This window comes from Bombina bombina, chromosome 5 (genome assembly GCF_027579735.1).
Source record: "Bombina bombina isolate aBomBom1 chromosome 5, aBomBom1.pri, whole genome shotgun sequence".
In the NCBI taxonomy this organism is placed as follows: Eukaryota; Metazoa; Chordata; class Amphibia; order Anura; family Bombinatoridae; genus Bombina; species Bombina bombina.
Window position 1 is genome coordinate 1,005,951,520 of NC_069503.1, and position 10,639 is coordinate 1,005,962,158.

Genomic DNA, 10,639 nt, shown 5'->3' on the forward strand with positions numbered 1-10,639 from the left:
TCACCTTACCGGGAGAAGTCTTCATCCAACCGGTCCGAAGTCCTCAACGAAGCCGGGAGAAGTCTTCTTCCAAGCCGGGTGAAGTGGTCCTCCAGACGGGCAGAAGTCTTCATCCAGACGGCGTCTTCTATCTTCATCCATCCGGCGCGGAGCGGGTCCATCTTCAAGACATCTAACGCGGAGCATCCTCTTCATCCGACGGCTAACACTGAATGAAGGTTTCTTTAAATGACGTCATCCAAAATGGCGTCCCTTCAATTCATATAATTCTATCAGCCAATCGGAATTAAGGTAGAAATAATCCTATTGGCTGATGCAATCAGCCAATAGGATTGAGCTTGCTTGATTTTTCTACCTTAATTAGAATTCTATCAGCCAATCAGAATTGAAGGGACGCCATCTTGGATGACGTGATTTAAAGTAACTTTCATTCAGTGTTAGCCGTCGGATGAAGAGGATGCTCCGCGTCGGATGTCTTGAAGATGGACCCGCTCTGCGCCGGATGGATGAAGATAGAAGATGCAGTCTGGATGAAGACTTCTGCCCGTCTGGAGAACCATTTCGCCCAGCTTGGATGAAGACTTTTCCCGGCTTTGTTGAGGACTTCGGCCCGGTTGGATGAAGACTTCTCCCGGTAAGGTGATCTTCAAGGGGTTAGTATTTGGTTTTTTAAGGGGGTATTGGGTGGGTTTTAGAGTAGGGTTGGTTGTGTGGGTGGTGGGTTTTAATGTTGGGGGGGATTTGTAATTTTTTTTACAGGTAAAAGAGCTGATTACTTTGGGGCAATGCCCCGCAAAAGGCCCTTTTAAGGGCTATTTGTAATTTAGTGTAGGGTAGGGCTTTTTTATTTTGGGGGGGCTTTTTTATTTTGTTAGTGGGATTAGATTAGGTGTAATTAGCCAATCAGATTATTCCTACCTTAATTCCGATTGGCTGATAGAATCCGATCAGCCAATCGAAATTCGAGGGACGCCATCTTGGATGACGTCCCTTAAAGGAACCTTTATTCGGACTTTGGTGAGGAAGGATGGCTCCGCGTCGGCTGCTTGAAGATGGACCCGCTCTGCACCGGAAGGAAGAAGATAGAAGATGCCGCTTGGATCAAGATGTCTGCCGGTCCGGATGTCCTCTTCTTCCCGGATAGGAGGAAGACTTTGGACCCTCTGGAGGAGCTCTTTTTGCCGGATACGATGACGACTTTGTACCCTCTTCTGAACGGATCTGTGATACCCGGCGTGGTGAAGACAAGGTAGGAAGATCTTCAGGGGCTTACTGTTAGGTTTATTTAAGGGGGGTTTGGGTTAGATTAGGGGTATGTGGGTGGTGGGTTGTAATGTTGGGGGGGGTATTGTATGTTTTTTTTTACAGGCAAAAGAGCAGAATTATTTGGGGCATGCCCCGCAAAAGGCCCTTTTAAGGGCTGGTAAGGTAAAAGAGCTTTACAATTTTTATTTTAGAATAGGGTAGGGCATTTTTTTATTTTGGGGGGCTTTGTTATTTTTTTAGGGGGCTTAGAGTAGGTGTAATTAGCTTAAAATTGTTGTAATAATTTTATAATGTTTGTAAATTATTTTTTTATTTTTTGTAACTTAGTTCTTTTTTTATTTTTTGTACTTATAGTTAGTGTATTTATTTGTATTTAATTGTAGATAATTGTAGGTAGTTTAGTTAATTTATTTATTGATAGTGTAGTGTTAGGTTTAATTGTAACTTAGGTTAGGATTTATTTTACAGGTAATTTTGTATTTATTTTAACTAGGTAGCTATTAATTAGTTATTAACTATTTAATAGCTATTGTACCTGGTTAAAATAAATACAAAGTTGCCTGTAAAATAAATATTAATCCTAAAATAGCTACAATATAATTATTATTTATATTGTAGCTATATAAGGATTTATTTTACAGATAAGTATTTAGCTTTAAATAGGAATAATTTATTTAATAAGATTTAATTTATTTAGTTAGAATAAAATTATATTTAACTTAGGGGGGTGTTAGTGTTAGGGTTAGACTTAATATAATATAGGGGTCGGCGGTGTTAGGGGCAGCAGATTAGGGGTACATAGTTATAATGTAGGTTGTTGCGGTGTACGGAGCGGCAGGTTAGGTGTTAAAAAAATATGCAGGGGTCAGCGATAGCGGGGACGGCAGATTAGGGGTTAATAAGTGTAAGGCTAGGGGTGTTTAGACTTGGGGTTCATGTTAGGGTGTTAGGTGCAGACTTAGGAAGTGTTTGCCCATAGGAAACAATGGGGCTGCGTTAGGAGCTGAACGCTGCTTTTTTGCAGGTGTTAGGTTTTTTTCAGCTCAAACTGCCCCATTGTTTCCTATGGGGGAATCATGCACGAGCACGTTTTTTAGGCTGGCCGCGTCCGTAAACACCGCTGGTATTTAGAGTTGCAGTGGCGGTACATTATGCTATACGCTCCCTTTTTGGAGCCTAACGCAGCCCTTCTGTGAACTCTAAATACCAGCAGTATTTAAAAGGTGCGGGGGGAAAAAAGCATGCGTAGCTAACGCACCCCTTTGGCCGCAGAACTCTAAATCTAGGCGTTAGGGTTTATTTTATAGGTAAGTATTTAGTTTTAAATAGGAATAATTTAGTTAATGATAGGAATTTTATTTAGATTTACTTTAATTATATTTAAGTTGGGGGGGTTAGGGTTAGACTTAGATTTAGGGGTTAATAACTTTAGTATACTGGCGGCGACGTTGGGGGCAGCAGATTAGGGGTTAATAAATGTAGGTAGGTGTCGGCGATGTTAGGGACGGCAGATTAGGGGTTAATAATATTTAACTAATGTTTGCAAGGCGGGAGTGTGGTGGTTTAGGGGTTAATATATTTATTATCGTGGCGGCAATGTCCGGTTCGGCAGATTAGGGGTTCATTTTTTTTTTATTGTGTGGGATGCTGGAGGGCCTCGGTTTAGGGGTTAATAGGTAGTTTATGGGTGTTAGTGTACTTTTTAGCACTTTAGTTAAGAGTTTTATGCTACAGCGTTGTAGTGTAAAACTCTTAACTACTGACTTTAAAATGCGGTACCAGTCTTGACAGGAGAGGGTCTACCGGTCACTTTTTGGCAGACTTGTAATACCGGCGCTATGCAAGTCCCATTGAAAAAAGAGGATACGCAATTTACGTAAGTGGATTTGTGGTATTTCCAAGTCTGGCCAAAAAAGTGAGCGGTACACCTGTACCTGCAAGACTCATAATACCAGCGGGCGTTAAAAAGCAGCATTAGGACCGGCTAATGCTGCTTTTTAAGCCTAACGCAAAACTCGTAATCTATCCGTAAGCATTTCTTCATGCATAATACAAAAGAATTTTTATTTATATAAATATATATATATATATATACATACACACACATATTTTTTTTTAATACAATACAATAATAAAAAAAAAAACACAAACTAATCTCTAGACCTCTTAGTCAGTGGGAGATTGTGGAGGTGATCTTTCCCTTCTTGAAGATCTTAATTCACTAAGGCCTAGATTTAGAGTTTTGTCGGTAACGACCCGCGTAGCTAACGCCGGCTTTTTTCTGGCCGCACCATAAAAATAACTCTGGTATTGAGAGTCCACAAAAAGGCTGCGTTAGGCTCCAAAAAAGGAGCGTAGAGCATTTTTAACGCAGCTTCAAATCTCGATACCAGAGTTGCTTACGCAAGCGGCCAGCCTCAAAAACGTGCTCGTGCACGATTCCCCCATAGGAAACAATGGGGCTGTTTGAGCTGAAAAAAAACCTAACACCTGCAAAAAAGCCGCGTTCAGCTCCTAACGCAGCCCCATTGTTTGCTATGGGGAAACACTTCCTACGTCTGCACCTAACACCCTAACATGTACCCCGAGTCTAAACACCCCTAGCCTTACACTTATTAACCCCTAATCTGCCGCCCCCGCTATCGCTGACCCCTGCATATTATTTTTAACCCCTAATCTGCCGCTCCGCAAACCGCCGCTACTTACATTATCCTTATGTACCCCTAATCTGCTGCCCCTAACACCGCCGACCCCTATATTATATTTATTAACCCCTAATTTGCCCCCCTCAATGTCGCCTCCACCTGCCTACACTTATTAACCCCTAATCTGCCGAGCGGACCTGAGCGCTACTATAATAAAGTTATTAACCCCTAATCCGCCTCACTAACCCTATAATAAATAGTATTAACCCCTAATCTGCCCTCCCTAACATCGCCGACACCTAACTTAAAACATTAACCCCTAATCTGCCGACCGGAGCTCACCGCTACTATAATAAATGTATTAACCCTTAAAGCTAAGTCTAACCCTAACACTAACACCCCCCTAAATTAAATATAATTTTAATCTAACGAAATTAATTAACTCTTATTAAATAAATTATTCCTATTTAAAGCTAAATACTTACCTGTAAAATAAATCCTAATATAGCTACAATATAAATTATAATTACATTGTAGCTATTTTAGGATTAATATTTATTTTACAGGCAACTTTGTAATTATTTTAACCAGGTACAATAGCTATTAAATAGTTAAGAACTATTTAATAGTTACCTAGTTAAAATAATAACAAAATTACCTGTAAAATAAATCCTAACCTAAGTTACAATTAAACCTAACACTACACTATCAATAAATTAATTAAATAAAATACCTATATTATCTACAATTAAACCTACCACTAAACTATCAATAAATAAATTAAATACAATACCTACAAATAATTACAATGAAATAAACTATCTAAAGTACAAAAAATAAAAAAGAACTAAGTTACAAAAAATAAAAAAATATTTACAAACATAAGAAAAATATTACAACAATTTTAAACTAATTACACCTACTCTAAGCCCCCTAATAAAATAACAAAGACCCCCAAAATAACAAAATGCCCTACCCTATTCTAAATTACTACATTTCAAAGCTCTTTTACCTTACCAGCCCTGAACAGGGCCCTTTGCGGGGCATGCCCCAAGAAATTCAGCTCTTTTGCCTGTAATAAAAAACATACAATACCCCCCCCCAACATTACAACCCACCACCCACATACCCCTAATCTAACCCAAACCCCCCTTAAATAAACCTAACACTAAGCCCCTGAAGATCTTCCTACCTTGTCTTCACCCTACCAGGTTCACCGATCCGTCCTGAAGAGCTCCTCCGATGTCCTGATCCAAGCCCAAGCGGGGGGCTGAAGAGGTCCATGATCCAGCTGAAGTCTTCATCCAAGCGGGAGCTGAAGAGGTCCATGATCCGGATGAAGTCTTCATCCAAGCGGGAGCTGAAGAGGTCCATGATCCGGATGAAGTCTTCTATCAACGGCATCTTCAATCTTCTTTCTTCCGGATCCATCTTGCAGACCTCCGACGTGGAACATCCTCTTCTCCCGACGCCTACTAGCCGAATGACGGTTCCTTTAAGGGACGTCATCCAAGATGGCGTCCCTCGAATTCTGATTGGCTGATAGGATTCTATCAGCCAATCGGAATTAAGGTAGGAATATTCTTTTGCCTGTCCTGAAGCCTTCTGTGCTGTCAGGATTTGATCGCGGTCTGGGGGGCGTTCCTAGGGTTGTAGGGACGCCCCCCAGACCTGATCCAATAATTGAAATCTCGCGATCGTGCACAGTTGTTCCGATGTAGGCACTTTAGCCTTGACATGAAAGGGTTAATGTAGCACATTTCTACATTCAGGTGTTGGCTTAATTTTATTACCTGAGGAGGATATGGAAGAGGTTGGAGCTGGCCCCATAGCCCTTCTAACGTCCACTAGAATAAAAAATGGATATTAAATTAAAAGGGATTATTAAATATCAAATATAAATAAAATCTAGATTCAGATTTATATTAAACAACAGTTAACATTAACTGACATACCTGTTGTTTGTCCAACACCTGGGTCAGGGGTGCTGCCCATTATATCTGGCTGTGTTGTCGCTGAGGAGAAGCTGTGACTGGAGTCGGTAACTATCAGTACCGGATCAACCATAGCAGGTAATGCCTGTGTGGCAGCAGCAGAAGCAGCACTAGTAAATGCTGTAATGTATTAATGTTTAAAAATTAAAAACAAAAGTATTAATATGATAATTGAAACCGAGTAATTAGCATTCACAACATTTGCGTCAAGATCGATGCATGTAATATACAATTCTTAATTGCCAACGCGTCGGTATCGTGTTCGAAGTCTTCAAGACCCTGCACCAGATTGTCCCCCAACCTCTCCATAAGCATATTTTCATATGATAAAAGTTTGGCGACATATGCAGAGAAGCGTTTTTTGCAATGCTCTACCGATTTCCTATGGTTTCCCTTAGCAGAAACATTATCAGCAATTAGTATCTAGGTTTGAAGATTCTGCAAAAATACAAAGCAACAAATGAATAATCAACAGACAATCCAAGCTCCTAAACTATCCACAATCTTTGGAATTATCTATCAATTTTTATTGGCAATTGATCAATCATGTGATCATTTAAATCAGCCAATCAGGATGTTATTCTAAGCTATTTAAACAATCACCAATCATCAAAATCCATACTTGATATAAATTCCTCTACTTTGTGCGTCATTGGTGACGCCTGTTTATTCTCAGAAATAAGTATGCACTTAATCGTTATGATGTGGGTTACTCCTGAGCCCGGATTTGGGCACACAACAGGTATGTCCCTTAATGTTTTTTTTTATATAAATCCTATTATCCATATACTATATTAAATTAATAAAAATATCATTAAATGTAATATACTTTTTATGTTTTTGGAAGTCACAAGGCCTATGGGGCCTCTTTGTTTTTCATTACATTTGTTGTGTTTCTGCAATTACAATCACCTGAATAATCCTAATAACCAATATACATTTATTATATGTATTAAAATTCGAGTTTTTTTATACATATTTGGTTCATTTGTGACGCAGACATAATAATATTTTTAGTTTTCTTGTCAGTCATTGATGACGCATATAATATGATTATTGATTCGCTGTTACATACAAATGGTCATTAACACAATATTCCTCCAATCAAACAGCAAAACAAAATTATTGCCAAGAACCAATCAGATAGCTCTATACTTTGGATTTTTTGTGTCGCAGTTCATAATATTTTCAGTGTGGTTTATTAGTTGCAAGTATGTCGTGTCCACCGATTTTTACAGATGGGGAATTGGTCATACTTGTATATGGCATGAATAGATACTTCTCCAGAAGGATCGGGGGAGTGCACAGAATATGGCACAAATGAGTATGAGATAATGCGCAGGATGAGGCGTGTGTCCGGAATCAGGAGGACGCACCGTCAGTGTCTCCGGAGATTTAGTGACCTGAGGCGCAGAGAGCCGGAGCGCTATATGGCAATAAGGACACTGATTGGGAGATGTAAGTGTAATTTATCCAGTGTATTATACTTACAAATTAATTTAAAGAGAATCTTGCATTGTTGACAAACATGATGCAAAAAAAAAAGAAAAATGCAAAGTATAAATGATTATTCAATTGTTAATAGCATAGCTATTAAATAATTAATAACAAAATATATAATTTGAAAATGTAAGATAACAGCAAATGAGAATATCTCTATCTATCTCTATCTATCTATATCTATAGATATATCTATATATATCTATATCTTTATATATACATATATTAATGATAATATATATACTGTATATATATATATATATATATATTATAATTAATATTTTTATATATAAATATTTATATTTATATATATATATATATATATATATATATATATATATATATATATATATATATATATATATACACATTTATAGATAGAGATAGATAGAGATGTAGATATATCGAGATGTAGATATCTATAGATAGAGATGGAGAGAGATGTATATATATATATATATATATATATATATAGGTTGTTAGTTTAATCTTGATGATTATATAATCTCCATGCATTGAAGCCGCATGAACATTAAACATAATAGTATAAAATACATGGTTATAATGTTGACATACATCATTGTATGATTGCAGATTTATCAAGGCCAAGGGAGAGGATACCTAGGTATCTGATGCCAGTATCGAAGAATAGTCCAATTAGAAACCAGACATCGCCACCACTACCTCTGACTCTGCTCCAGCTTTAGGGGGAGGAGGAATCAGGGGCATCTTCAGATGTCACTGATACTGAAGGTAATGTAACGTAACAACATGTAATTATTTAAATGAAAAAGAGAAATGTACAAAATATTTATTTCATAATGCAGTTTCATCAGCGATGTATTATGGCCTAGGCACACAAGTTCTGTGCCTAGGGCATCATATTTGGGATGGGCAGCACATCTGTCCTATCCTCTATCTAAAATTAAGCATACAGTAATTGTGAGGGATAATGTGCAGGCTTTTAAAGAGAAGACAAGGTACACTCACTGATTAAAGCTTACAGGCAGTGCTACTTTAATCCATTGCTTAATTTAGAGCCGCAGTAATTTTTGCTGTGGAAGCGTTAAACGTGAGAAACTTGCCCGGGAGTAAGACCTTGTGCCGATATGCTGCCTCCCCTTATCAGCTGTGGTGGGTCTGCGAGTGCAGTGCTTATTGCAGGTTTTAGCAGCTAACAGACTGGATGCGTCTGTGCAATGCTTTGATCAGCTTGTGATGTCTAATCATAAACTCTCAGTGATAATGTATATAAGATACTAGTAGTTAGCTTTCTATGCATTCATTAACCCACATTCTAAAATTTTCATTGATTGAGTATAGTTAATTTATGTATGTTGTTGCATGTAAAGGCCAATGATTGTTTCAAAGTGTATTCTTCTTTCCCTCCCTTCCTCCCTCAACTCGATACCTCCCTCAACTCACTCCCTCCTTTATCACAACTCCCTCCCTTTCTCACTTTTTTAACTCCTTTCCTTCAATCAACACTTTTCTATTCTCTCTACCTCCCTTCATGCTTTCCTTTCCCTAACTTTTTTTACACTCCCCTTCTTTTCTCTCCCTTCTCTCAGAGAGAAAATGGTATGAGATGCATGCAATTCAACCCACCTGTATGCAAGTGTTTTGCATAGAAAAATATTAAGTGGAAAAATACCATAAACCTTTTCGAAGGTGGGGGGGGGGGGGGGGGGGGGGCAGAGAATTGTGAGTGCCTAGGTAAAAAAAAAAAATACACCACTGAGTTTTATGTAAGTTATTGTGTTTTTAAAATCACTAATTTGATTGTTATCATGAGGTTGTCATAACCGTCTACAGCAATGATGAGCATAATCTAGGACTTGTCACATATTCATCATTCTAACAATCATTTGTGTTTGTGATTCTTCTCTGACAGATGAAACTGAGACTTCCGCCCCAGCAGCCAGGACTCCGGAGAGTAGAGAAGAGGAGGTGGCTGAAACTGAATGTAAGAATTTATCATATCATCTTTTTTCACTTCTATATGATTGTGAATTAGTAGACCATATTTTGTTTTTCTTTTTAGAACAATGTGGAGTATAATATAGGCCTTGATACATATTCAACATCCATAACAATGTTTTTGGTTTGTGCTTCTTCTCTGACAGCTGACAATGAGGAATCTGAATATGCGGACACAGCGGCCATGTCGCCAGACATAGCAGAAGATGAGGTTGTCAGGACAATTGTCTGGTAAAATTCACCATTTTGATATTGCATATTAATCACATATGTCTGTGCTATATAATATAGAGGTAAATTTGATCATGTGTATTTACTAATAGATTTAGGTACACATACATATATATTTTTTGTACTTTAACAAAATAATTCATGCTTAGTTATTTTAATAATCAAGGTCCCCAACATAACTGCATGATTCCTATCATTATATTATTGGAATAAATATCCACAAATATCCCCATGTTTTTCATACATGGTTCCAGTAAGTCTCTTTTTCTATAAACATTAGTGGGGTTCAACCTTGGTTAACGGTCAAATGGAGATACTGACTTGTTTTTCAAAATATATTTACAAAATACATATTTGTCTATTATAGCTAGTGACAAGTGCCATCTTCTGAGGGAAAAATATTCTGACTGCTAAACCTTAGCTCATTAACAAAAATGTTAATTAATCTGTAATTATTGTTAGCCAATCATTTATGTGAACCTTACCTTATCAGTGGGGGTGGTGTTAAAAGTTTTCCATAAAATACACACTTACCCACAAGAGAGGGGGCGAGGAAACAAACAGACGGCACAAGGGGCCACACTGTGCATGCATGATGACCACACCCTATCCAGAGGAGATGGGAGGCTAAGCTGACCAGATAGACAAGTCAGGATAATGGCAAGAGAGGGTCCAGGGGTAACCTAAGAGGGTCTATTTACACTGAACCCCAGTGAAGGATACCACCATGTTGATAAGTATGAAACAAACCCACATGAAACAGTTTTGTTAATATGGTTTATGTTCTTTACATTTATATCCAAAGTTTTAATAGTGAATCAGGTGAGTTAATCAATTCTGGTTTGCCCTTTATAGTCACAAATATTTTTGTTTGGTAATTCCTGTTAACCTGGTCTTATCTGTCGACAGTAACACTGGGTCAATCTCTTCTAAATAGAGCCTACCTGACACCTAAGAGAATGGGAAAATGGAAGGGGGATATGGCTTGTCATAGATGCAAATTCCCTGTAGCGGATCTATATC

At 38.0% G+C, this 10,639-nt stretch overlaps 1 long non-coding RNA gene across 1 annotated transcript; it reads left to right on the plus strand.

The window, feature by feature from the left end:
* The first annotated feature begins 8,079 nt into the window (after positions 1–8,079).
* LOC128659602 (uncharacterized) lies at positions 8,080–9,557 on the plus strand. Its single transcript, XR_008402438.1, has 3 exons — positions 8,080–8,158; positions 9,300–9,371; positions 9,532–9,557. It is a non-coding gene; the product is annotated as an uncharacterized LOC128659602 (long non-coding RNA).
* The last annotated feature ends 1,082 nt before the right edge of the window (positions 9,558–10,639 follow it).